The sequence below is a fragment of the Mastomys coucha genome, unplaced genomic scaffold (assembly GCF_008632895.1).
Source record: "Mastomys coucha isolate ucsf_1 unplaced genomic scaffold, UCSF_Mcou_1 pScaffold5, whole genome shotgun sequence".
In the NCBI taxonomy this organism is placed as follows: Eukaryota; Metazoa; Chordata; class Mammalia; order Rodentia; family Muridae; genus Mastomys; species Mastomys coucha.
The window spans coordinates 36,060,501-36,066,500 of record NW_022196911.1 but is presented as its reverse complement, the minus strand read 5'-3'; the positions used below and the strand labels follow the sequence as shown (position 1 = coordinate 36,066,500).

Here is a 6,000-nt window from a genome sequence, read left to right as displayed (position 1 = left end):
CTTCTTCTTCTTCTTCTTCTTCTTCTTCTTCTTCTTCTTCTCCTCCTCCTCCTCCTCCTCCTCCTCCTACTCCTCCTCCTCTTCCTCTTCCTCCTCCTTCTTCTTTGGTATGTCTTGTAGAGCAGTAGTCATGTAATACTTTACCCAGGTTGGGGCCACCCATCTAGGATTATACCCCCACCTCCTCAGTAGCTAAACAGGAACAAGCCACCATGCCTAGCTTTCAACTTTAATTTAGAAAATTTATTTTTCAGCTTGTTAGGAAAACAGTGTCTCTTTAATCCCTATAAACTGTGATTCTTTGAAAGTTTTCTTTCCAAACAGTACATTGTCCTATGATATATATATACAACACAATACTCTTACACCACTAAGAATGGGTTTATTATTTCTCTAGGCAAACACAAAACACGTAGGGGAATGTTTCTAGTTCTAAAACATCAATAATTAAAGATATAATCAAATATACATTATCATAATTTTCAAAAAAGTATGAGAGTGAAGGTTGAATGTGTATACCACATTCCAGGAAAAATCAAGAGACCCATAAACTATAACCATCATGACCAATATTTTGGAATTAAAAGGATTTTTAAGAATAGAAAGGAATTCATACAAGTCAAAGCATACCGATTGCTCAGTGAACTAAAACTAAGCTGGATCCAGTGTTAACACTAAATTTTATTTCAAAGAGAGAATGCAAACAAGGCCCAGTAACTTGGTATCTAAACCATCTCCTCTCTGTAAAGAGAGCATCAAACTGTGCTTGGATACAGTCTACAAAGCATCACTTAAGAATATCATACTTAAGGATGTGCCCCAGCCAGCTGAAGGGTGAGCCAATATTAGAACTGAATTGAGGAAGACACAACATGAAATGAGTTCTTATACCTAGTTGACAACAAGCACTAACAATCCAGCTCATTTGTGTGTTATCAACTGCAGCTGAGGGTAAAACTTGAATTTACAGCATCTCCCTCAAATGGTCTTCTGTTTGCATCTTTTTCTTCACCACATAAAGTAAGTTTATTCACCTCTCATACTACTGATAGGACTGGGAGGAATGGAGAAGGAGAAACAGTGGCCAAGGTATAATGTATGAGAGAAGAATAAATAATTTAAAAAGGAAAAGAAAAGAAGAAAAAAAATGCAGATAAAAAAATCATCTGTCCCCAAATTTACAGCAAACAAAACATTAAGCACTCAAATAACTTGCCCACTCTAAAAGGAAAATAAAAGTCACTATTGTAGTACCAAAACTGCTCTAACATAAATAACAGACACACTTAAAAATATAATGAAAAGGAACCAGTCATCGTCCAGAGGAGAAACTTCAAGGTCCAGGGGAAAGTTTGTCATAACTGTGATAAAGTGGCACACAAGGAAAATCAGGAGAGACAGGGACAGAGAGAAAACAAGCATTATATCTTTACAACAAACAAGTGCCTCCAGTGTATTGACTATCATACATTATTTTAATTATCAGGAAACTCTTGACTGTCCTTGTTTTACTGAAAAGGAAGGAGATTCGGGCAGATTAGAGCACTGAACTCCACCAATGACAATCGGACTTGAACCTGGCTCTTCCCACCATATACTGGTCCTTTACAAGGATATGCTGGTAAAAATATAGATACAATAGATCACGTGTGAAGGCCGATCCTCTTGATGAAAATGGAGTATACTTCTGTCCTGGAACCTCTGAATGTAAATATTATGGTAAGAGCATAATTTTTTGCTAATTCCAAGATTGAAGTTAATGTCTTGTTAACTCCTCCCTTCTCCCCATCCATCGAATTAGCAAAATCACCAAAGACTCAGGAAACACTATTATTTCTTTCATATATTCCTTTCTTGTCTTCGTAGGAGCCCCAGAGGTTCTGTTTCTCCCACAATGGAGCATTGATTTCATTGGTATTCACTCAAAGTAGGGAAGGTCACACCTCAGAAGATTGGAAATACATTGTTTAAAGAGCACGGTTTGTATCTTGCTTCAGAGGGAAGATCTTTAAAGATGTCCTGGCTTAGCTGACTTTTCTTTTCCCTCCTGTTTCCAAGGAACACTCTCAAGGGAGAAAGTCAATTTCAAATCTCCACACTGCAGAGGCTCTGGGCAGTCGGCTGCAGAATGCAGATCAACCTGTCTTTGCTTTTGAGATAAACAGCTCCTGTGAACTGTTTTGAAAGAAAAGTTTTGAGCCATCCTAGTTGCAATGGTGTCAGATTTGGGGGAGGCTTTTTTCATTCCATTGTATTATAAATACTTTTTTTTACTTATCTGGCTAAGTAAAGAATCAATGCATCAATCAAAAGCCAATAGACTCCAACTTGAAGGCCAACCACAGGAGCCATCTTCTCTTTTCACACATAAACAACTCCCCCTAAACTTTGCATTTGATTCAGAAAACAAGATGAAACAAAAGCAAACAAACAAACAAAAAATAACAACAACAAAAAAGTTTCAATTAGGTTTTTTATTTATTTACATTCTAAATGTTGTCCCCATTCCCAATCCCCTCTCCCAGAGTTCTTCGCCCCATTTTATAGTTCTTCTAACTATAGTCTTATAGTTCTTCTTACGTGCTTTAATTTTTGTCCTTTTTTTCCCATCAAAAACATATCCATGGCAACAGAGCTGCTTGAGCATTTTTTTACTTGTAACCCCTCTTCATTGGATACGTTTTCATGAAAACCCAGGTATATAGGTCTATAAAACAGATGCACAAATATAATAATTACAGGCAATAAGTCATAGGGAAATATGTTTTAAAAACAACTCTTGCTATACATATCATATTTATGTATTTCATATATTAATATATTCCATATACATATAAAAGATTAAAGGAAATGTGTATATTAATAAGGTGCGTATGCTGCTCACTGCCTAGCTCTTGGGTGAATGCTGCCCTAAACCCAAGGTAAATGCCTTTAACATATTTTTATGAAACTCAAAGCAGCTACTCAAACAAGAGATTTTAATTAAACATTTTAACATAAGAAAACAGTCACATAAATCTAATACCTGCTGAAGAATGACAGTAAGAACATATTAAAAGTCTTTGGTTTCTACAATTAAACTATTATGCTTCTATAAGATGAGAAAACTTTGTACATTCAATAAAACACCGCAATTCCTAACACACAGTAGACTGCTCTGAGCCAAGGTGTTTGTGGCAGTTGTTGGTTTTAGGTGTTATAATGGCATGCACAGTACAAAAACATAAACAAGTTTGTTCAGAGCCAAAGCTGCAAAAAAGTTGCATTATACAGTGCAGGCTAATGCTGCTGGAAATACCTCAGATTCATTACACATTTCATTTTGAATTAATATGTGGTCATTGTGTGGTCCACAGTTTGAAGCTGCTAGGCATCAGAAAAGGTTGTCCCTTCTTTTTCATTCTTGTTTTCTTTTTATAGTTCTAGGAATCATCCCTAGGGGTTCTTGTATCCAAGGCAAACACTGAAATACAACTCTATCTATCCCTGGAGACTGTCCTCTAAGTGATATGTGTTAGAACACAAGCCTGCATCTCAGGTCTGATCCCACCGCCTGCTTAAGCCATCCCTCTTCCTGGGATTGAGAGTCAAGAGACAGTCTATGCTGTGGCCAAATAGTGTTCCCTGACTTAGGGTCCTAACCAGTACCTGGCTCCTCCATGCGCTTTCTTACATACACTGTGCAAAACTAAAGCACGTGATGTGAAACTTCCCTCCACCCTAAAAGGTTATAAAAAGCCAAACCTTTTTTTCTGGGGATTAGATCAAGTCTCCCCAAGGAGACTGCTCCAGGATTTGGGCTGGAGATGAAGGCTGCTTTCTAAAACGTCTCCAGTGCCCTCGCCAACCCCTCTTATGCCACTGTGCATGCTCTCTGTATCCCTCACCCTCTCCCTCTCTCTCTCCCCACATCTCTAGGTAAAATTGTAAAAAGTCAAACAAAAAGCACACACACACACACACACACACACACACACACATGGCATCCATTTGTGTTGGTCAACTATTGCTTAATTTCATTATTAAAGAAGCTCCTCTCTTGGTGACCAGGGGGAGGGGGAGGGAACAGGGTATTCGTTTATTTGTTTGTTCGCTTGTTTGTTTTGGAGGGGAAAACAGGAAAGGAGATATCATTTGAAATGTAAATAAAGAAAATATCTAATAAAAATTTTAAAAAGTTAAAAAAATTTTAAAAAAGAAGCTCCTCTCCATGTTTAGATCTTCATATATTGTGGGGTTTTTTTTCCTGTCTAATACTTTTCTCACCACTTCAAGAACAAATCATGACCTTGTGGTTTTCTCATCCCAATAAGCCTCATTGGAGATCATTCTGTGTCAGCTCCTTATATGGAGTGACACCTGCCGTTTTACTCCTGCTTTATGTGTGAGAAATGTATTAAGTTAATTTCCTAAGCAAAGATCTTAGTAAAGCTTCGAAGTCGTTGGGTACCGATACTCAATTCCAGACACTGACAATAGTAGTGCTACATGGCTTCTTAGAATCTCAAAAAGGAGCAACTCTGATCATCTTGTGTTAGAACACAGGTGCTATGACTTTTATCAAAAGCAGAGGCCATACTTGACACTTCCAAGATGGAGATCTTCTCTGAGTGAGAAACAAAAGAAGCCCTCTTTCTCAATATTTCCACTCTGGCAGTGGATAAAGACAATTGAAGAACTAAGCTCCTGAAAGCCACATGGAAGGACTGGAAAAGAACAAGCCTCTACTTCTGAAATGAGACGCTGCTGTTGGATTTTCAGACATTCACTCACTGAAACCTTGCAATAGCTCCATGAGGGTGGCAGCAGAATCAACCATCCTTCAGAAAAGTGGGAAGTACAGCACTGTCAAGATGTGGCACCGTCTGAGTCCAGAGACTTCACTCAGAATATAAGCACCTTGTATTCTTCCCTATGCCCAGAGGAAAAGGCATAGGATTTCCATTCTCCCCTTCATAACTGTTCTTTCTTCATTCATAGCCCCATCTGGCAACAGGTAGGAAATATTTGGGGAAAAAAACCAGTATATCTTCTGACAGGTTGTGTATCTTTGTTCTGAGTATGAGGGGGCAGGCATTTTTCTTTTCATTATCTTCTGAGCATGGAGGATCTTCATTCCTGACAGTAGACAGTGAAACCTTCATTGCTCAGTCTACATAAATCAAATGCTAACCTCATTTAGAAACCCCCTCACAGATACACCAAGAAATAATGTTTAGCAGCTGTGGTGGTTTGAAAAATGGCTCCCAAAGACTCATATATTTGACTAGTTCCTAGTTAGTGGAATGTTTAGAAAGGATTATGAGATATGGATTTGCTGGAGGAGGTGTGTGCTTGTTGAAAATGATATGTTGGTATGCCACTAGGGGTGGGTTTTGAGGTTTCAAAAGTCTCTCTTTCTCTCTCTTTCTCTCTCTATCTCTCTCTTTCTCTCTCTCTCTATCTCTCTCTTTCTCTCTCTCTCTCTCTCTATCTATCTATCTATCTATCTCTCTTTCTCTCTCTCTCTCTCTCTCCTTCAGATCAGACAGAAGGGCTTAGCTTCTTCTCCAGCACCATGTCTGCCTAACACTATGCTCCCCACCATCCTACCACAATGGTCACTGACTAATCCTCTGAAGCTGTGACCCTATTTAAATATGCTTTCTTTTCTAAATTGGTCATAGTGTCTCTCCACAGCAATATAATAGTTACTAAGACATTAGCTACTTGTACATCCCTTAGTCCCTTCAGGATGACATAAAAGTGTAACAACTGTTCGCATGGCGCTTGGTATTACAGATAATCTAGATGACATTCAGTGTGTCTTAGAAGACACCGTTGCCACATATTCTCACTCAAAAGCTTTATGATGCAAAACAGAGTTTGCTTTTCTGTGGCTATATGGAAAGGTGTGGATTTTGCTCCTCGGAGCACCTGCAAAATAACGAGGGATGGTCAACATCTAGCTCTGTGATTGAAAGCAGCCAGAGTGACAAACATAGAACTTGAAATTTGAAG

The 6,000-nt window shown here is 38.5% G+C and overlaps 1 long non-coding RNA gene across 3 annotated transcripts in view; it reads right to left on the bottom strand.

Moving 5' to 3' along the window:
- LOC116077863 overlaps nt 1–6,000 on the bottom strand; it is a 66,402-nt gene that overhangs the window by 13,802 nt on the left and 46,600 nt on the right. Inside the window, exon 4 of one of the 3 annotated variants that reach the window (XR_004113357.1) lies at nt 2,466–2,707. The exons of the other annotated variants lie outside the window; for them this stretch is intronic. This is a non-coding gene — a long non-coding RNA (uncharacterized LOC116077863). Of the gene's footprint in view, nt 1–2,465; nt 2,708–6,000 lie in introns of those variants that run through there. 3 annotated transcript variants of the gene reach the window in all.